The 22753-nt window shown below is 43.2% G+C and overlaps 1 protein-coding gene across 1 annotated transcript in view; it reads right to left on the bottom strand.

Annotated features, from left to right (window-relative positions):
- The window catches only part of SYNDIG1 (synapse differentiation inducing 1), a 121694-nt gene that overhangs the window by 69360 nt on the left and 29581 nt on the right, over positions 1-22753 (bottom strand). The gene's annotated exons all lie outside the window — the stretch shown is intronic.

Genomic DNA, 22753 nt, shown 5'->3' with positions numbered 1-22753 from the left:
ACTTCAAACAGGTTTATAGGACAAGGAGGGCTGGTGTTGGGCAAGGGGACACTGTATCTGAGCCCCCTTCATTTCCCTAGACTTTGATCTGAGTTAGGACACTGCTGGGCCTGGTGTCAACCCCGGGTGAAAGTGCTGTCTCCAGAGGAGCTGATGGCTGCTTTGTTTGGAAGCTTCTCTGTGATGAGCCCAGTTAGTGGGCCTGTGAGCTCAGCACAGCCCTGCCAGAGCCTCCTAGGGAGCCTGAGGTAGGGGGTCAGGGACTGGCACGGGGCTTTGTAAAAATCCATGGAAGACTCCATCCCTCACTAAGCAATGACAGCCATGGACCAAACCTCCCTGCAGAAAATCTCAGTACTAGCTCCACGCACTAAATGGCTGCTGTCCTGCCAGCACCTCCAGGTGCTCCAGTCATAGATGCTATGACTAGAGGATGCTTTTTGCCTAATTGGTTATTCCATTTGCTGGGCCCCCATCATGAATTTTCTCTCCTCATCAAAACATGGCACACTCATGCTGACTCATCCAAAATCCAAGGCCAGCCTCTCTAACTGCTTATTTTATGCAAAGATAAAATCTCATTTTACTCCATATTTTGTTTCCTAAAAAAGAAATGGAGCATTTCTTTCTGAAAGAGGGTCATTAGCTTCCTCACTCTCTTTGCCAGAGACAGAGGTTGTTAAGCATGCAGCCTCTGGATGCAGGCTGGAGACATTCAGTGCTCAATGCAGCCATGCTGGCTGCTTCCTCAGGTGGCTTTAGGGGCAGGCAGTGACCTGAGGCACCAAACACTCCGGTGGATACCCCATGTGAGCGCTGTGCTGCCGTCATCGCTGCCCGGTCCACCTCCGGCAGTGCCCCCATGTGCCTCCCCTGACATTTGCATGCACACACAAAGCCCACGTGGGACCATGGTCCTTCTCTTGGTTAACTAAATGCACATATCACTGCCAATCAGAGCCTCTAGTCAGCGTGCAGACAGATGAGGAGCTGCAGGGAACTAATGGAAACTTCCTGTTAGGACTCTGTTTCTATGTAGTTGAAGAAGAACAGGCAAATTCTGATGATCTCATTCAAATCACAAACAAGGACCTTCTCCAGAGGACCTGTGACTGAAGTGGGTGATGCGCTAGACAGTGGGTGTGGACACACTCTCACACATGCGCACACACCTACACACCCCAGCGGGTCAAGGACTGGAAGGCATCACTTCTCACAGAGGGCTGGCTCCTTTCCACTAGGCAGGCTCTCTGCCCTGGGGAGTCACCTGCCACTGGGGCAACATCCCCTCCATGAGTTTGGGACTGTATGGTTTCTCCTCCATAGAGCCCTGTCTGTGAAATTCTATTCTTTTCACTCTGCAGCACTGCTTTCCATGTGGTCTCCTAAACAATGACGGGAAATGAAAATCTCTGTCCTTATGCCTGTCTGGGGAGGGCACTGAGCAGCCCCAGGAATGCACAATTCATGGGTGAGACCTGGGCCCAGAGGGCTAGCCAGGGAGAGATGTACCTGCTGGGATGCCAATATCTTTGATCTGAATGAAGGATGTGCAATGTTTTAGGCAGAGCCTGAGTGTCTTCACAGCTGTGCATCTCCAGACAATGCTTGGCCTCCAGACCTTCACTTTGGAAACAGGAGTTGGCTGTCAGCACTGTGTATGTGGCTGAGCCATACCATGAATGGGCCTTTGCATGAGATGCTGGTGATCTCTGGGAAGGGAGGCACCTACAGTGACAATCCCAGGGCAACTCGTGAGCAGAGAGCCCCTGAGAGAGGTAGAGGACCAGAGATAAAAGGACAGCCACTTCTTCCAGCCCTCAACCCAGACCCTGAGCTAATAATCTTCACACCAATGAGTCAGCGTGCTGCAGGTGGATATGCTTGCACACAACCAACAACTTTGTCTATGAGTATTTTAGTTTTTTGGCTTTTGTGGGACTTCTTGTTTGTTTTATTTTACTAAGAGTTTTATATACCTGCACTCTGGATTCTCACAGCAACTCTGGAAATAAGTGTTGTTACTATTTTTGTTGTTGTTGTTCTTTTTATTTTATGAAGGACAAAGCTGGGCTCTGAGAGCTAAAAGCCTTGCCAAATCACAGAACTGCCCAGTCAGTGGCCACTCCTTCCAGAACACTATACTGTAAACTGTGCTGGGCAGTAACCACTTGGCTCAAAGCAAACCCCATTGGCTAAATTTGCTTCTTGTGCAAATGTGAGATGTCTTTTCTGCCTCGCCCGCCCCAGTGATTACAATGACTGCTTCTGGACTGATATGTTTGATGGCAGCAGTGGGATGGCCAGTGGCAGTAGTGGCCAGTAAGAGCCTTCTCAATCACGTTGCCAGAGCATGTGAATTGTGCTGCAGACCACACAGGTACACTGAGCTCTGGCTTCTATTTTTGGAACCTGCTTAGAATTACACTGCTATCCCCATGAAGCAAAGAATTAAATTTCAGGGCACTCCCCCAAAATCTTCACAGACTTTTATTTAGAAGCATAAGGGAACCACACTCTGTAAATTGCAAAGTTGTGGCTACAGGGTACCAAAGTAATTACTCAATTTTGATCAAAATAGATTTTAAAGATTCAGACAAATTACAGGGCAGACAAAAACAGCCCAGTTCATTTTATGTTCTATCTTCCACTGGCGGCTGTTCTGTGGGTATAAGCAGCCGTGGACATCTTGCCATTAAACAGGGAGGAGAGGAGAGGAGATGAGTCCAGCCTGGGCAAGGCTGCATAGATACCAATAAACCAAATAGGGAAAACACACAACCACCAGTACCAAGAAATTCATCATGCACAGCAGCTGCTTCTAAAAATCCTTTTCATGGGTCATCAGATTGGAGAATTGCAAGGCAGACTAAAAGCATTCCAAGGGGACTTACAATTCCTAAAGACGCCCCTTCTGAGGCAGCCAATGCTGGGTGGGCAGAGGAAGGGGCTGCTTGGTCCCTCTGCTGTGCCTTGCTGGCCCACTGGTGCCCCACACAAAGGACCCATTCTCTGCCCATTTCTACCACCTCCACTCAGAAGTTGTTCCCTTGTTTTTTGTTTTTTTTTTTCCTTAGGATACTTCAATAAAACAATCATAATGCCAGGCACAATGCCCAGTGTTTTGCACATAACAATTCACTCAGCTATGTGAGTCTGGGATGTGAGGATGCCATCTTAGGGATGCAAAGCTGGGCTCAGCCATGTCACTTGGTGTCACTCAAGGCCTCCCACATCCCCTGCCCACCCCCTCTGGGTCTCACACTGCCTCCCCTCCCCCACCCCCCGGTATAGCTTGCTCATCTGCAGTGCGGCTCCACGTGGCCCCAAGGAGAGAGTGTAGGTGCATTGAGCAGGATGGTACAGCAGCGGGCCTTGGGCAGCTTGAATGCAGGGTTCCCCATGGAGGCTTACTTTCCAGGCATGTAGGGGGTTGGTTCTAGAGTGTTCCTGACAGCAGTGTTTAAAAACACCAAAATTACAAAATAATTCTACATATAATTCTATATAATCATGGAAAAAAGATTTCAAAAGGAGAAAAAAAGAAATCTATATAATCATGGAAAATGGTAATATAAATGTTTATTTCCTTAGAAAGATGTTTATAAGAACTTAGGTGAAAAACTAGAGTAGAAAGTGGAATAAGTCATATCCCTCCAGGATGTCAGAATGTGCTTCTGGATGGCCAGGATATTGGTTATTTTTTTTTTTATCTCTGCACTTCTGGGTTTTAGCATTTTTCTATACTAAGTAAGTTCATTTAACAATGAAAATTATCAAGGTGCAGATGTGCTAACAGGTGCGGGGGCTTCCACCATTCCTTCATCCTCACTTAGAACCCTGTGGACTATGGTTTCAATGAGACTAGGTACAGAGAAATCACATAACATGGGCCTGTAGCCTGAAAAGCAGCTGCTGGATCAGGACTGGAGCTCAATACAACACCTGAGCTCACTCACTGAGACACAGGTCAGACCTGACCTTGCCACTGGTCCCTCGGCCTTATCTCACTGAGGGTCAAGACCAGAGCCCTCAGAACAGCCCATGCCACTCTTCTGTGTTGACTAGCATGGCAGCCATAGCCACATGGATCTATTCAAACTTGAATTACCTAAAATCAAACACACCCAACAATTAGTTCCTCAGCCAAACTACCACATTCCAAGTATTCGGCTGCCACAGGTAGTTAATGCCTATCACACTGAGCACAGATGTAGAACATTTGCAGTATCTCAGAAAGTTCTATTGGACAACACTGACTTCATTGTCCTCCACCCACAGGCAACACTCTGATATTCCTGCAAGATGCCTCAGGGTTTTGCACTTGCTGTTCTCTCAGCCTAGAATTCTCTACCCCAGAGACACATATGACTGGCTTCCCAACTTCATCTGGCGCTTTTCTCAAATGTCACTTGTCATTATAGCCTTTTCCAGATACCCCATAAGGCTGTCACTGCTGTCCCCCATTACTATCCCCTTACCTGTCTCCTTTGCACTACAGGTGGCACTAGTTTGTTTACTGTCTCTCTTCCTCTAAGCACTAAGAAGGCAGACAATTTTGCATGTTTTGGTCACAGCTGCACCCTAAGTGCCCAGAACAGTGTCTTGCACATAGTAGGTACCCAAAGCACATGTGCTGAAAGAATTCACAAGTACATGAAGCCAACATGGACAGTACCAGCTGAAGCAGCAAAACCCCCAGAGTTTGCCCAGAGTGCACTGGAGTAACCAGGGGATTTGCTCTACCTTGTCTCCTCTCCTTCTCCACTGGAAGTGCCTTCCCTATGCCCTCCAGAATGCACATCCTAACCATCCATTTAGGTGAGACCACAGGGAAGGTGGGGAAGAATGATGACACGGTCAGGTTCAAGGCTGTCTTAGGACAGCTGATGATAAGGATAAGCCACTATGAGGATGTAGGCAGATGGACACAGCTCCCTCAGCCTCCGTGTGTCTGTAAGAGGCACACCCAATGTTCTATGGTCTTGTAGCCAGCATGGATTGTGAGATCCCCTGCCTACATGAGAGGAGTGAAGTGTGGGTGAGTGCCTTTGATACCCCAGAAAAGTCAATATCCAACAAAGCTTCTACTTCTAAAGGAGGAAATAGCTCCTAGTGAGCTACGTTGGCAAGGTCAATGCTAGGTTTTAACTCCTAAAGTCCTTGCAGGGCCAGAACTGGGACCACCTGCCCTCACCTGCACTATCAGGTGGGTCCCAGGGATCCACCTGTGTCCACTTAAGGGTATTCCATGGCCAACTTGTCTGTGGAAGACCCTAATCCCTTCATCATTCAGTCAACTCATCTCTGAACCAGGCTTTCCCTGCCACATTGAGGTCCACTGGCCTCTCCTGTATTGACATCAGATTACATAAAGATGACAGATGCATGCTGCGTACTCATTCTGTGTAATGCACACATAGCTTACAGATGACAAGGTATATAGACACCTGGAATCAGATCAGTAACACAGAATATGTTAGTATCTAAACACACTTTGTCCTAAATTATTAAGTAATTATTTTGGGCATGTAATTTAGTTTCTCCTACTAGGTAGTAATTGTCTTGTAGACAGAGATTATTTGCTATATCAGTGCAATGGGGGCAAGAAAAAAACCAACAAAATCTACTTGAACACTGAAACTGCCTCTTTGGGACACTTTGAAAGAGCTTGTTTGTGGACAGTGTTGGTACATTTGGATGGCCCAGGTGGAGATTGTGGAAGGGACTCCACTGTTTGGGGGTTTCCTCAAAAGCCTGTGTAGGAGGGGTGGAAGGGGAATGGGAAGGGAGGGGGTGAGAGGGTTAGGGTGTCAGGAGCCTGGGGCACTATTAAGGGAGAGCACCAGCATCTGGCATGGTCTTAGGATGGGAGCAATTGTATTCTTCCTCACAGGAGTAGAGACAATCCCAGAAAGAATCCCAAGTTCATGTATGTCACCCCTTCCTGGTGCTCGGTGAGGGCCAAGGAATTTGTGACTTCAGAATTTGGGAATCAGACCAGACAAGGAGCAAAGCAGATTATGAAGCCAGAGCCTTGGCCTTTGCCCTAATCTCTTTCAAGTATGGGATGCTTGGAGCACATGCTCCCTAGTGTCCCAAGTGAAGACAGCCCAAAGCAGGTATGACCAGATTTCCCCTCAGCAACTCTCAGTAGCCATCGCTCCCAAACTCATGCCCTGCATCATCAACAGACAATGAAACTATGTGCAATGTCAGTAAAGTATCACATGCATTTCACTCTCTAGTTCCTAAAACCTGGGAATTCCATTTTTTCTGTTAATTAACTCCCCATTGGTCAGGCAGTTCAATGAATAGAAACACAAGGTTTCCTAATATATATGTATTTTTCACAACATGTTCAATTTTCCGCCAATAATGACAACCTATGCATTTATTCTTTGGAGGAACATCACAGTTTGCATGACAATGCAGGTTGCATCATTTTCACTTAATTGGGAGGGGGCGTGTTTCCATGCTGCAGTTCATGCAGTGTGCCAGGGGCCTCCTGAAGGGCAGGGGAGGGGTGGAAGCCCTCAGACCCAAACCCCCTGCCTATGCATAAACAGCTCCACTGTTTTCTGTGTGCGTGTTGGGTTCCCAGACAAACTTTGGTAAAACAAATGACACTCAGTGAAAGAAGAAAGAAAGAAAGAAAGAAAGAAAGAAAGAAAGAAAGAAAGAAAGAAGAGAGGAAGAAAGAAAGGGAGAAAGGAGAGGAAGAAAGGGAGAGAGAAAGAAAAAAAGAAAGGAACAAAGAAAGGTTGAAAATGAGAGAGTTAATGCATCACTCAGAAATAATTTTTTTTTGCCTCCTGGTAATATCTGGCATAATATTCCCTAAATGATTTTATATTTCTTGAGGAGGGAGGTATTTTTAGAAGACAATAATCCAATTAAGAGCATAAAAATATGAAAATTTTCCAAAGATGGGAGAAAATAAAGTTAATTCAGAAGGGATATCAAATACCACATAAGCATCTTGTGTTTTCCAGAATGAATGAGACCCAGTCCCCAATCTGTATAAACAGGCGCATGCAACACTGGGCCAACCATGTCTCAGTACTCATTTCGCACCTCGCCCTTCTCTTTGGGAAGCTCCCAGCTTGATTCTGGGGATCGAGTGGATGAATGAGTTAGTTAATATGTGAGGAGATTATTTGCATGGAGACTGTATGGAATAGACCAACATGGTGTACAAACATGGGATAGTGGAAACCAAACAGACACTGCTTGGTGGGTCACCTCCAGTAACCGTGTTCTTCTTTCTATTGCTTCCAAGTTTGTTTTTTCCTTTGTGGTGGGGGCTTCCTGTCTTAGTTCCTAGTATAGTCCCATGAAGGCTACATTCCCATAATCAATAGATTTGATTAATCTGTGACTTTAATTTCCTTTTATTTATCTATTTTTATTATTATTTAAATGTTTACTTTTGAGAGAAAAAGAGAGGTGAGGGGCAGAGAGAGAGGGGGACAGAGGATCAGAAGTGGGCTCAAACCCATGAACTGTGAGACCATGACCTGAGCTGAAGTCAGACACTTAACCAACTGAGCCGCCCAGGCACCCCACTTTAATTTCCTTTTAAAACGGCTAAGCTTCTACACATCAGGTTCCAGGAGGGCTTCAGGAGGAGCCCCTGCCAGGCTGCATCCTGCATTCATTACCTTCAGAAAGCAAACTCAGTGGAGGTTGACCTGATGAGGCTGGGAACACACAAACAAGGTTTTCAGGGCCAGGTCTGCAGCATTCTGGGGAGACAGGCATTCCTTCACACAGAGAAGCTCTCAAGACAGAAACTTCTGCTGCTGGTTACTTGTAATGGACAAAGTGCAAAATCATCTCTTATCTGAGAACTGTCTAATTATCATCTAGGGGTGGTTGTAGCCTTAGGACCTGTAATGTTCTGGAAGCAGGAGCAAATGAAGCAAGGTTCATTAAGATTTATGTCTGGGGGTCACTCCTGGTTTATCACTGCTTATGAAAGTGGGGTGTGAGGGTAACACATGAGCACACTACAGGGCTATTCCATATGCCTGTATTAATTTAAGTGCTTGTTTTCTAACTAGATATGGGTATTTATATTATGTTTTTAAATGTTTTATTTATTTATTTATTTATTTATTTATTTAGAGCAAGCTGGGGAGGAGCAGAGAGAGAGGGAGAGAAAATCCCAAGCAGGCTCTGCACTGTCAGCACGGAGCCTGACGTGGGGCTCAATCCCACAAACTGTGAGATCGCTACCTGAGCTGAAACCAAGAGTTGGATTCTTAACTGACTGAGCCACCCAGGCACCCCACTAGGTGTGAGTATTTAATCCAATGGTTAGGTTAGGAGAACCAGCTCCCTCTATGACTTCCCCTACCAGGTCAGGTCTTCTTGCAGTCTGAAAGTGCTCAGGGGCCCTGGGAAAGAATCTTAGCAAAATGCTTTTTTAAGACCCGCAGTAGCATAACTCCTCTTAGAAACAGACTTTGAGTATAGAATTGGGGTGTGTTGTTTTCCTGGGAGATGAGCACAGGAAATATCACAGGGCAGAGAAGTGGGACATGTCTGGGAACACCACCAATACACCACCAATAAAGGATGTGTATTGAGGCAGGCACCTCCATGGGACCTCTGGGGCTTGGTCCTGCTGGGACCTCAAGGAACCAGAGTGAGATCATTCCCAAACTACCTCCTGCTGGTTAGTGGGTGAGGGTTGTTCCTAGGGCCAAAGGTTCTCCTACACTTTGCAGATGGTCTCTCAGGTCCCCAGAGAAAGTCCTCAGGTAGGTGGAGGCCAGGCCAGGGGACCTTCTCCTGAGGACTACTGATAGCAAGTGCTACAGAGCCCAGGGAGAAACTGGGAGTGTTAGACACCCTAAAAGCTTGAATCAGGGCAGTGCTACGTGGAGCAAGAACCACACTCAGTGAACACCTGGGAAGGGTGAGAAAATGGGGGCCCACAAGGTACCTGGGCATCCAGGATGATAAACCCCATCCCTACCAAGTAAATAAGCACAAAGAAAAAACATGCATCATGTGTGTAAGACTTGATGTAAAATAACACCACACAAATGAGGTAAAACTGATCTAGGCATAGCAAGTAATCATTGTGTGTTGGTAATTAGGTTACTTTTTCACTCATTTTTTTGTTTTTAATCCATAGTGTGGATGCAGCTGAGTTGTACACTGGACTTCAGATTTTGTGAAGAAATTGAGATTTCCATCTGAAGGTCCCTTGCTCAATTAAGGACCTGGGTGCAGCATGTACAAAGGCCTGGGTGAGGAGCACTGTACATGCATAAGGCTCTAGAAAGAAAATGGTGTGAAGTGGGAGCAGAGAGGTGCTCACAGCCAGACCATGCAGAGTCCTGGTCACTTTCCACTGCTTGAGAAAACCAGGTCTTACCTTACATCAACCAACTGACCAGGAAATAAACAGGGACCTATTCTTTTATGGCCAACCCAGAGGGCTGGTTTACAACTAACCAGCCCTAGCATGTCGAGTTATCACTAACTGTTGATCCAGTTTCTAAACGTGCATCCCTGCTTTAGTATGATTCATTATTGCATAAGGTAACGATTGTCCTTTTTAGATTTTCTTGCTTCCAGTTTATGTTACATTTGTCTGAGGAACTCAACACATAATCTACCCAGTTCCTCACTGTTTTCAGGTGAGAAGTCCAAGTAGTTGTGACAAGGTGGATTTGGACTGGTTTGAAGGTAAAGAGGGAAACAAGGACTGAAATCTTAGTCCAGCCTTCTTGCCACTGTGGTGTGTCTCACTCCCAGAGTCCCTCATCAACAGAAGTATCTAGATGGAAAGCCTCCTGAATTACATGGCCTGGGCTCTGTGCCTGCCTCATGAGTCCAGGTGGAATCATACTCAATCACATTCACAGAAAGGACAAGGAAAACTACACCAAGACACCACTTTTCACCTATTGTCAAAAATTAAAAAGCACAATCAACGATATTATTAGGTTGTGGGGAAACAGGCTGATTGAGATGCAAATGGGTGCAGCCTTAGGAAGCATATTTGTCAATATAACATAATTAAATATGTGTTTATTTTTGGCCCTGTAATCTCATTTCTAGGAATTTATCCGGAAGATTCACCTCCAATAATATGGAAATACATATGCATGAGGTTATTTGCTGCAGCATTATATGTAATTCCCAACTACTAGAAATGACTGAAGTGCTCATTCAAAGGAGAGTGTTCACATAAACTGTGATACATCTACGCAATGGAATACAATGCAGCTTAAAAACATATGAAGTGCTCCACTGTGAGCTGGCTGGACTGGAATTGAGGGTATCTGTATCTACCTATCTATAAATAGATCAAATGTGTGTATATATATGGATACACACAGTTACACTGATATGCGACATGTGCACATAGGTGTTTTCCATCTAGGTTTGCTGAGAGTGCCTAGAAACAGTGATCTCCATCCCCAGGGGCAGTGAGCAGACTTAGCACCCAAATGTTAGTTTTTAAATACTGTTCTCCAATAAAAGCACCCAGGGTTCTTTGGAGAAATGGCTGATTTCAGGGCTAGGATTGCCAACACAACAGGATACATCTAGAATAGCTTGCTGTACCAGGGAATGATGAAGATGATTAAAGAATGATGAGTTACATCCAAAGTGCACAGAAGCCAAATTGAAGGGGGCTGTCGAGTACATAACAAAGTAAGTACCACAATAAATAATGTAATAAATGGAACAGTAACCCACTGAATAAAATAAGAACCAATTGGCCCAGCCTGAAATAAAGTTCTAAATGAAGGAAACAATAAATATGGGGGAAGGGAAAACTCTGCTTCATAGTGGAATGCCAACTAATAAATACAGAACGAACTATGGGGTTTCCAATGTGTCGGAGAATGCTAAACCTAGATGGATAACTACTGGGACATAGGGTGTCCCCACAGTCTCAGAGTATCTACCTACCTACAAGATACTAATTAATTGCAAAGAAACACCATCTCTTGGCCAGTGAGAAACTTGGCCAGCACCATTGTCAACAAGTGACTAAAGTTATGGGTCACACTGACACCGTGGCCTCCTGATGCACTGCACTAGGAAGGGCACAGCCTCACTTCTGTGGTGGTCCTGACAAAAATGCAGCCACACGAATCGTCAGACAAACCCAAACCTGGGTCTGTCTGTAAAATAACTGACCTGTACTCTGCAACAACGTCAAGGTTACGAAAGAGAAAGAGAGACAGAAGAAGGTTCCAGATTACAGAAGACTAATGAGGCATGGCAAAAAAACGAGAATGTGGGATTTTGAACCCAATTTTTTTTCTTTTACTACAAAGAACAATATTGAAAGAATTAGAAAAATTTGAATAAATCTATAGAACAGATGATAGTATTGTAACAATTTTAATTTCCTGACTTTTATAAGTGACTTTTTTAGAAAACCCATATGGTTCATTTAGTGGTAAAGGAAATTCATGTGTGTAACTTAACTGCAAATATCTCAGAAAAACTTGTGTTCAGCTGACCCTTGAACAATCTGGGTTTGAATTGTATAGGTCCTTATAGGTGAATTTATTTCAATAAAACAGTATTGTAAATATATTTCTCTTCCTTATGATTTTCTTAATAATGTTTTCTCTAGCTACCTTTATTGTAAGAATACAGTATATAATACATATAGCACATAAAACATGTGTTGTTTATGTTATTGGTAAGCCTTCTGGCCAACAGCAGGCTATTAGCAGTTAAGTTTTGGTGGAGTCAAAAGCTATAAATTTTTGACGGTGTGGAGCCAGTGCCCCTACCCCCTGCATTGTTCAAGGACCACCTGTATATAGATAGAATGATAAAGCAAGTGTAGTAAACTATTGAGGCTGAAGAAAACGGGTGACAAACATACAGAAGTTCTTTGTACTGGTCTTGCAACTTTTCTAAATGTCTCAAATTATTTTAAAAATAAAAAGTCAAAAAAAAAATCCCTCCTACATACACCACTGTAGAAGGCAAAAATTTTACTTTAAATTGATTTTTTTTCCTTTTTTGTATATTGCTTTCCTTTTGTTGTTAAGTTTATTTATTTTGAAAGAGAGAGAGCATGTGCCCATGCAAATGGGGTAGGAGTTGGGGGGAGAGAATCCCAAGCAGGGTCTGTGCTGTCAGCGCAGAGACCGACATGGGGCTCTATCTACAAACCCTGAGATCATGACCTGAGCTGAAACCAAGAGTCAGACGCTTAATCAACTGAGCCACCCAAACACCCCTGTTTTCTTTTCTTGATTGTGTTTTAATGAAAACACTGTGAACATTATGGGGAAAACAGGGAAGAAAATACTGAATTCACTTTCTTCATGAAATATGAATAATTCATTTTACGTTGCAATTTGGTATTCCATGAAACCTGTCCTTTTCGTGTTTCCACAGAGAAGCTACTTGGTGGCATTTGATATCACACACCTGCCCACAGGAGCTCAGAGAGCTCACACAGAGAGGTGTGCCTGAGCTAAACAAACCTAAGGGGGCTTCCAGAATAAAGCATGGATGCCGTGCATAGTCAGAGGTATCATCTCACAGGACAGGGCAACTGAGTGCCACCGCCAAGGGCCCATGTAGCAAAGGGTTCCTGGAAGAATCTGGCAGAGGATGGCTCATGAGTGCCAATGCTATTCACACAATGCACAACCTCAGGAGCTCAGAGAAAAACAATGGATGAAAGTTCAGGGTGAGAAGCATGAGGAGGGACAGGCTAGGAGCCAGAGGAGCCTAGCAGAATGTGAGCCCTCCTAAGAACTATGGGCAAGCTTGGGGGAATGTGATATCACCCATCCACAACTATCCATGTACCCAGCAAATAGTCTATAAGCTCTAATAAGTGCCAGAGATTATTCTAGATACTGGGGGAGGGGTGCAGGTGAACATCACAGTGCCCTCTCTTAAGAGATCAGTGGTCATCTCTGCTTCCCATACCCTGTCCAGCCCTGTGCCCCATCACAGAGTAAACCAGAAACCTCTTTTGCTTGAGTGAGAGGCATGTCCACCTTGCTCCAGAATGGGCAGAGTGTAGATCCCCTACCCGACTTGTTCAATGTCTTTTTTGTCCTCTCAGAGTTTCAGCCACTGGCCAAAGCCACCAGCCCCTATACACTGTCAGATCCCTGAATCCACATCTTCCATCTCTACAATAAAAAACAACTTCCTGAAACAGGGGATCAAGGAGAACCTTGTGTGTAGGCGGTTCCAGAAGTCACCTGCCCAGTCTCTCTTAGTTCACTGCTGGTCCATGGAATACAGCCCCACACATCTGGAAGCACCTGTGGCCCAAGTGGGCTCCCTAGTTTGTAAGAATTAGAATTTTTTCCAAATCAAAAGGTTGCTTCTGTGCAAAATCCAATTATAGTAAATATCTGGCTACATATCAAGGGACTGACTGGGGTGTTCTAGGTAATCAGATATCAACTATTTAAAAAAATCGTTAATTTCCCAATCTTCTTTATTCTAAAGTATTCTGCTTTATTGAGGGGAAAGAATATATTTAAGTTGTATTAACATCCTATAAAAAGAATGTTAAAATTCATTAAAGAACCTCATGAAATATGTATATGTGTATATATGTATAAACTATTTCAGTGTGTGTGCAATTGAGACAATTTTAGACTCACATAAAAGTTTCAGAAATAGAACAGAGTTCCTGTAGAAATTGCAAAGATAGAACAGAGAGTTCCCACATACCCTAGAGTGCCTCTTACATAAGCACAGCACATGATCAAAACCAGGACATTGACACGGAGAACAAGGCTAAACCACAGACCTAAATCAGATCTCACAGCTTAACCATGCCCTCCCTTTTGTTTGATTGTTTGTTGTCTAAAGGTCTATGGGTTTGCTGCATGTGTGACTTATATAACCAGTACAACAATCAGGATACAGGAAGGTCCTATAGCCTTAAAAAGCTCCTTCATGTTATTGCTGCCTTTTTATAGTTACCTCCCTTCCTTCACCTTTGACCCCGGGCAACTACAGAGCTGCTGCCTGTTGCTACACTTTTGTCTTTTGGAGAATGTCAGAGCAATGGAATCAGACAGTATGTGACTGTTAGAGACCCACCTTTTCTGCTCAGCACAATACCCAGTACAATACCTGGGTGTATCAGCAATGCATTCATTTTATTCCTGAGTAATATTGCATGATGAGGAAGTGCCACCATCCATGAATGAAGCTCATCCATTCATCCACTGGAGGATATTAGTTTCTAGGTTTGAGTTATTACAAGTAAATGCTGCGATGTACAGGAACAGGTTTCTGTGTGGATGTAAGTTTTCATTTCTTTAGAGCAAATGCCCAAGAGTGGGATTACTGTGTCATATGGTAATTGTTCAGCTTTGTGAGAAAGTGACAGCCTTTTCCAGAGTGGCTGTACCCTTCTGCATTCCTACCAGCAATGAATGAGAATTAGTTGCTTTGCATTTTCACCAACACTTGGTAGTGTCTGTTTTTTGGATTTCAGCCATTGTTAAGAGGTGTGCCCTGCTATCTTACCATGGTTTTAATCTGTATTTCCCCGATGGCTAATGATGTTGAATGTTCTTGTGTGCTTACCCACCATCTGCACACCCTATTTGGTGAAGTGTCTATTCAAATCTTTTGCCATTTTAGAAGTTGGTTTGTTTATTTTCCTACTTTTGAGTTTAGAGAATTTTTAAATATACTTTGGATACACATTATTTGTCAGACATGTGACTTGCAAATATTTTTCTCTCACTCTGCAGCAGCTTGTCTTTTCATTATTTTACATGTATTTTGCAGAGTAAAATTTTAACTTTGATGATGTCAAATTTATCTATCTGTTCCTTTATGGATTGTCCTTCTAACTTCACATCTAAAAACTTAAAAAAAAATTTAATGCTTACTTACTTTTGAAAGAGAGAGAGAGACAGAGTGTGAATGGGAAAGAGAGAGAAGGAGATGCAGAATCCAAAGCAGGATCCAGGCTCTGAGCTGTCAGCACAGAGCCCAAGATGGGGCTCCACCTCATGGACCGCGAGATCATGACCTGAGCTGAATTGGATGCTTAACCTACTGAGCCACCCAGGCACCCCTAAAAATTCTTCACCTAACTTAACCTACTGAGCCACCCATGCGCCCCTAAAAATTCTTCACCTAACTTTAGGTTACAGAGATTTCCTACATTTTCCTCTAAATGTGTTATAGTTATACACTTTACATTTAAATGTAAATGTGAATGTGATGACCACTTCTTTTTCAGAGCAACGTTGCTACCATTTGTGCAGTAAATTAACTCAGCTACAAGAACACATGCTTGTCAACACAAACTCCAGAAATGAAATACAACACTGGGGCTGGTGTATGATAATTGCAAAACAGAAGGTTAAAAATGGATTAGCTCATAAATGGTGCAGTGATAACACCTCTCCTATTCCTTGCATCAATATGCACTCAAATAGATAAAACATACATGACTGAAAATAAGCATATATAGAATGCTCACGTATCCTTCACTCAGACTCTATTGTTAGCATAGCTACTATACTGACTTTATCAGATATTTACCAAGTTGCTCATCCTTCTGTCCATCTATTACTTCATCTAACCCTCTTTGGGATGCATTTCAAAGTAAGCTGCAGACATCAGTACACTCCCCCTAGAAACTGAAGCATGCATGTCATCAGCTGAGGTTCAGATTTGTTTTCCAGAGTAAAAATGACAAAAATTGATTTTAATAGAAAACTGGAGTTTCTAGATCTAATTTAGATAATTCAATCAACATGACCCAGAGATACAAGTTACTTATTATGGTGGAATAGAAAAAGTACAGGAATTAGAGCTAACATTTGGTCTATCCCTTCTAGCTGTGTGACCTTGGGCAAGTCACCAATGTCCTGGGGTTTGGCTATCCTTGGGGGCTCACTTAGGGGCTCTAAGATTCCTGATGCTTGGGTCTTCTGATGCTCTAACCATCAGGGATTTTGTAAGTGTTTTATACTTCATTGTAAGTTTTATATGTGATTCTAATATGCAGCCAAGATGGAAAACCACTGGCTGGAACCTCAAATTCATGATCTATAAAATAGGGGTGCCTACATCTTCCTGATCAAGCTAGTGAAAGCACTAGGGATGGAAACATTTGGGGCATGAGTCCCTCTTCCTGCTACATAGTACCTGAGTATTGACTTGTTTCTTCTTGCCTTTTTTGCCCCATATAGAAATTCTCCTCATATGGTCCAATCATAAACACCCTTAAAAATTTAAGAGTAAGGAAGAGGATTAACTGTCAGTTTGAAGACATTCCAGCACCTCCTGAGTAATAATTTATCTTGTTTATATTTCTGATACTGACAAGCACCCATTTCTCTTTCAACAGGTTGGCTCTTACAGAGCACATATACTTTCTGCCTCCTGACAGGGGGTGAGACATTTTCTCTAAGTAGATTCTGTGATAAGCTAGTACATATTAATTCTGCCATACACCTATCTCCCACCCTTGTCACAGTTTCTTCAGTCTTTACAGTGAGTTATGTACTTATACTATCTCAGAGAACTACAGTTTATGAAGTAGTGGACTTGGTGACTCCCGACACTTCTAAGAGGTGTGAGCAGTGGGTCCAGGATGACCATCTGTTCAACTGAACCAATTTAAGCTGCAGTGAATCTTCTGATTGAAAAAAAAAATGTACCATTGTCTTATTTCGTCCCCATCTTGAAGACTAGTTCTTAGAGATACAACAAATGTTATTAAGGCTACCTTTTACTTCTGAGAGCACATTTTGAGTATTTATGGAAATGGAGATGACTGGGATGGCATGTGCCTCTCATTTGTCTGGCAGCTGCCTCTTTCAAAACTTTCCTCAAAGTCCATATCACTTTATGTTAGGTCTTCCAAATACTGAAGTCCTGCCAGCCAGAGTGATTCCAGGTGCTACAAGGACATCAAAATGGGCAGATCAGCATTTGGCCTGCTGAAGAGATAGCTTGCCAAGGGCATCCAGTTCTAGAAGCCTGATATTCGCACCTCTTGCCCAGTGCATGCTAACAACAGACAGATGGGGCTGTTACAGGGGACAATTCCAGCTGGAACAATATGGCCCAATCTGCTAGCAAAGCAAAGAGAGCTGTGTAAGTCCTTTTCATGAGTGCATCTATCTCCTCCAGGTCACTGCCTGAAGCAACAAGAAAGCTCAAGCCTCTAGGAGCCACTGTGCAAGGATCTCATCTTCCATAAAACTGGACCAGTGGCTGCATTTTTAGAAGCACACAGAGGACATAGGGTGTAGAAGATCCCAGTCCCAGTTACACTCAATACCTCAACTTGGAGGCTGACTGTAAAGCAGTGTGAGATATCCACCCTTGTTCCAGAGCCACAGTGGGATGCAGAGGGAGGCAATGATGGAAGCAGATCCCACCCAGATGAGCACAAGGTCCTGGCAGAGCTCACAGGTCACAGAGCAGGAGGTGTTCCAAGGAGGGAAGTAACCAGGAGAGGCAGGGGGCTTCAGTCGGCTTCTGGATTATCCATTTCTCGGCTCATTTCATAGGGGATCCAGAGTGACCTAGATGGCCAGAAGAGTAGAATACCATCATACCAGGAAAAGTGGAGACACTGGCAGTGTTCCATCCAGGGCCTGGCAGCCTTGCTGGGGAAGGAGAAGGGTGTGAGGGGCCCTCCTTAGAAGAAGGTAGACATGGGTCCCTGGGCTTTCAGAAGGAGCTGTAAGGGGCAAGTCCACCTCTAGAGATGGAAAATGTTTCCAGTAAGGGTTAATCTTGAATCTTCTCTGACGGTAAGAGGATTAGAAGAAGCTGTCTGGATCACTGGTCAGGGAAGGTCTCTGTCTTTGATGCTGAGTGTGGTGTAGGGGCAGCAGCAGCATCCACTGGGAGATGTTAGAAATGCAGACCCTAAGGCCATACCCTGGACAGCCTGAACCCACACCTTCAATTTCAAACCCTTCAATTTCAGAAAGTGATTTGCTCACACACTCAAACTGGACAAGGCTTAGCAAAAGTGCTAAGGTAGATGAGGAGTCACCAGGGATGGCTCCTTTCCTGGGAGCTCCTCTCCAGCATAGAGCTGCAGGGAGTCCCCTAGCTGGGACTCTCCCCAGCTTTCTGCCTGAGCTACTTTTTTGTCCAGCCTCTACTTTGGCAAACAAATAGCAGTAACAATGGTGCAACAAACAAACAGCCACTCCCCTTGTTCTCTGTTCCATTCTTCCTTCAGGATCCTCAGACCCTATGAGTTTCTGCATCTTGTTCCAAATGGAGTCTCTCCAGGTGACAGTGGCCCTCTGGAGCTTGTCCGCACTGACTTCATACTGCGACATGATGCAGGTCCTCATGACAGGGGCTAGCCCAGCTGTCACTAGGTTCTTTGCTGCCACTTAACTCATCTGGCATGGTACCAATCTGCTTGGGAACAGCTAGGTCAGTGTGTGCTGTGGTACACTGGTTCAGGAGGTCAAAATAAATGGTGTTTTGAAAACCAAGGGCTCAGAGTCAAATTAACCCAGGAATCACTGAATTAAAGTCAGCCTGTGGATTCCGGCTAAGCCAAAACTGACCTGTAGAACTTGTGGGGCTGTAACTCTGTAGGGAGTATCTGGAGTTTCCAAGGGTTTGCCAAACCCTTTCTATTTTCCCATATGAGTGTTCCATGGGACACACTTTAGGGAACCTGTGCCAGGGTTCTGACTGCCTCCACATCTACTCAGAAAAATCTCACAGTTCATGTGATAAGATGACCAAGAACAGCTGGTCTGGCTAAGATCGTGGCGTATGAGAGCATATGAATGCCATATCCGACTGGCTGGGGGGTGGTCTTAAATTACAGCCACCTACAGGCATTAAAGAAAAATATTGACCCTGGAGATTGTGATTTAATTGGTTTTGGGGTGTGACCTCTGAATTACTGAGTTTAAAAGACAAAGAGGACACAGATGCCAGCTGAGGGAAGGGCTCTGGGCTGAGCACAGGCCCAGGGACAGGGTGGGTACTGTCTGGGCCCCCAATGCCTTCTGGTTGCTCCAGCTTTTCTGTTCCTTCTTCCTACTCTACAGCGCACAGAGAGAGATCTATCTGGGTAAAATGACTGCGGGATTTCTTTTTTTAATAAAATACCAATGGTGTGTCATTTATAATACTCTTCATGTCATGATTTCTCCTTATTCCTTATGTGGAGTCTGTCTTTGTTTTTGTGGTTTGTGAAAAACACAATCTGCTCTCGTGTTGCAACACAGTGCTGAACGTTGCTTGGGAGCAATTTAACATGTGCCACTAACCAGCAGTCCCCAAGACAGGAAGATACAAGGATGCTACTGCAGAGCAGCTCACCATGTACCAGGAGGCCCCCATTCTATTTCTGTTTCTTGCACTTGACACAGGTGACTTTGTAAAGAACTTATTAAACCAAGTCAAGGTCATATAAAATTCTCACCAAGAAGACTGTCAACGAGCTTGGATGCTCACACAGTTTGGCTTCATTTCTATTAAAAAAATCTTTAGAAATTGATCCTGGAGTTCTTCTCCCTCTGACAGATTCATTTATTCATTAATAAATTAATGAGCACAAATATTAACTGCATTCCTAGACTGTGGAGCTATGGCCTAAGCACTGGAGACATATGCAGGAGTTTATGCCTCTGTTCCTCACCTTGGAGGCTGCAAACCACTCACCTACAGCCCCTGTGGGAGAAGTGGTCTTAGACCACCAGCACATAACTTACACTCAAGTCCCCAAAGGGCCATACTGAGGCCTCCTCTGTGGAACTTAGCCTGAAACTCCCTTCCTAGGCTAGGTCCTCCATCTGGCTGGCGAGCCAGTGTTTCCTGAGTGCATTTCCTTATTCACTTGTTCATGAATCCTCACATTGTTGTCTGTTTCTGGTGAACTCAACCTAAGACAACTGTGGCAAAGAAGTCAGAAAATAAATAAGTAAGCAAACAGACAATGAATTGAAATGGCAACATTGGTTCTGAGAAGCCAGCCCAGTGAAGGGCAAGGAAGAGAACATTTCAGGCATCAGGGATAGCTATAAAAGCCCAAATGGAGGTTGAGAGACTGAAGGAGGCTCCTGAGGTTTGAGATAGTAGGGAGGGCATGAGTGGTGTGGAGGCTGTGGGAGAGGAGCTCTGCTCACGGTGTCCCTGAAAGCCCACAGGGCGTTCATTTTATTGAACTCTGTTTGGGTGATCTGCTACCTAGTGATTACTTAAAAGAGATAAAAGCAAAAGTCCTAGAACAGGAGGCTCAATGATTAAGGAATCTATCCAAAGACTTTACTTTTCCTCTATTTTCTAGAAGAAGCATCAGAGTAAAATTCCATATAATCTACCATATTGAAACACATCCTGATTGCATCCAGCCTAGGCCAGCACAGCATGGGCGGTTTGTTGAAAAGTGGGCTATCCTCTGGGATTTGATCTCATTTAGATGGACCCTCCACCAGAAAGGCTCCCCAAAACACCCTTATCTCTGCTAACTCATTCCTGAATCTATATTTCACAATCTAGACCTCAATGGATAATAACCTTATATAAGGTTATAAGGTTCCAAGCAATGTATTATGTTTCTAAATATGTTTCTCATAACTGTTAGGAATGTTCCCTGACTCCACACATTCTATTTGTTTTATGATGGAACAGACTTCCACCATACCCCTTGGTAGTTCTCACCTTCCCAAGCATGAGATGTCTAGTTATTGGTCTTCTGACATGTTGGCACCAATGCAGACTGACTGACTTACTTACACACACCTATTAAAGAGTCTCCAGGACACTGAGCTTGGTGGAGGCCTGGAGGAGAAATGTTTTCATAAACCATTGTGTACATCTACATTATACAACTCTAAAGGATCCTGTCTGTACTGGATTTCATTCAAATGAATATGAGGGGAGATAAGTGGCCCTTTGGCTAAGCTTGGGGAAACTTTATTAAAGTAAAATTGGGTTTAGAATAAACATTTTGCTGATATTTGTTCAAAACTGAGTATGGAACATATTCATCAGAGGCTTTTGGGCCTTCTCTTCACTATTATTCAGGCTATATTTACACATGTTAGAAAGCACTTAGCTCACAGCAACATGTAAATGTATCAAAGCAGATTTCATTACAAGAAATAGTCTTACAATGACAGAAGATTCCAGTTCTCTGGCACTGATTCCCTTCATTAAGGCAGCTGTAGATACAACAGGCCCCTCCTCACCTACAATTATGACTAGTGGCTCAGAAGCCCCAGTCAAGAAATCTTTTCAGCACAAATTTGAAAAATTAAAAAGGCTTTTATTTATTTGACATATGAATTTGGTTTGATGCCTCTTCCCTTTTACCTATCAAAAAGTGTTTCAGAGGAATATGAAAAATTATCGGTCTGTATTATTATGACAGATGGATTTATGATCTTGGGAGACACTTTCCCCATCAAATGGTTATAGTTACACACTTCAGTGCCTTTTATTTATATATAAGATGAGAATATGTTAGATGAGAACATAAGAGATCGATTTTTAAGAAACATGCCTTGAATTCCACATTTAGATGAGAGCCTTGATACAGAAAATTAAAACAATAAATGGCATACTATTATGCCAATCATGTTTATGTTTCACAAAATATTTCTGAATTTTTCTTTGGAAATTGTATTTAGAATGCCCTTACTGGTAACTATTACTTATTTCATGAAAGTAAATTTAATTTCTAGATGAATAAAAGTTACTAATACATTGCCTCTTTACAGAATAAGGTGGTTGCTGCAGTTTGGGCAACACAAAATGGGCTATGACTATAAGGACTAAAACTATTCCCTTGTGTGACTGATCCACAGGTAGATAAACAAGAAACTGGAATATCTAAATATAATTCTTTATAGACTATCCCAAGGGAGGAAAATGATAATTTGATTTTCTAATGCTATAAGCAAATATATGTCATATTATTTGAAGTAATTAATTTGATTAAAATTCTTAACCATAAGCCATCTATGGACATGTGAACACATTCTTTGTTTGAATCTAGTGATGCTGGAAAATGCACATCTAGGACTTCAGGCAGTATCTTGGCAAGACTTCTTATATGATAGTGTCAGGAGGTAGGCATATCTTGTCTTCCAGAAATAACTGGAAAAAAATATCAACACAGCCTTATACAGCCTTATACACCGACCAAAGGTCAGTATATTGAAAAGTATTTGCTTACCAACAACTGATGAAATTTGAGTAAGAAAAGTGAGTATCTGTGATGTTGTTACCATGCTTCACACCAGCTTGGCCCATGCAGTATTTCTGCTAGGGTGGACCTAGCCATGGAAACCATTTGCTTTATTATTGAAAGGGGCTTAATTGATTGGGAGTAGAAAATCCATTCCTAGCTATGAATGGGAAAAGTCTGAAGCTCTCCCAACCAATGGCTATAGTCCTGGTTGGGTCAAGTGGCAGATGGGAGAATAACCCAGGAATTTAAAAGGGAGCTCCTGGAAATGAGATAACCACAGAGGGACTTGGTAAGCTCTCCTCACATCCCCGGCTGACATGGTGGCTAACACAAGAAAAGATAAAAAGAAAACAACAATAACAAAAACAAGAAACACATAGAAAACAAAAATCAAAATGGCAGACATAAAGCCAATCATATAAAAATTACATTTAATACAAACGGACTAAATATTCCAATCAAATGAAAGACTGTAAGACAACAAAAAAAAAAAAAAAAGAAAAGAAAAGAAATGAGATTAACTACATGCTTTCTATAAGAGACATACTTTAAATTCTAAGA

Source organism: Panthera tigris, chromosome A3 (genome assembly GCF_018350195.1).
Source record: "Panthera tigris isolate Pti1 chromosome A3, P.tigris_Pti1_mat1.1, whole genome shotgun sequence".
NCBI lineage: Eukaryota > Metazoa > Chordata > Mammalia > Carnivora > Felidae > Panthera > Panthera tigris.
Note: the sequence above shows the minus strand (reverse complement) of the source record. Positions and strands in the feature narration are given on the sequence as shown.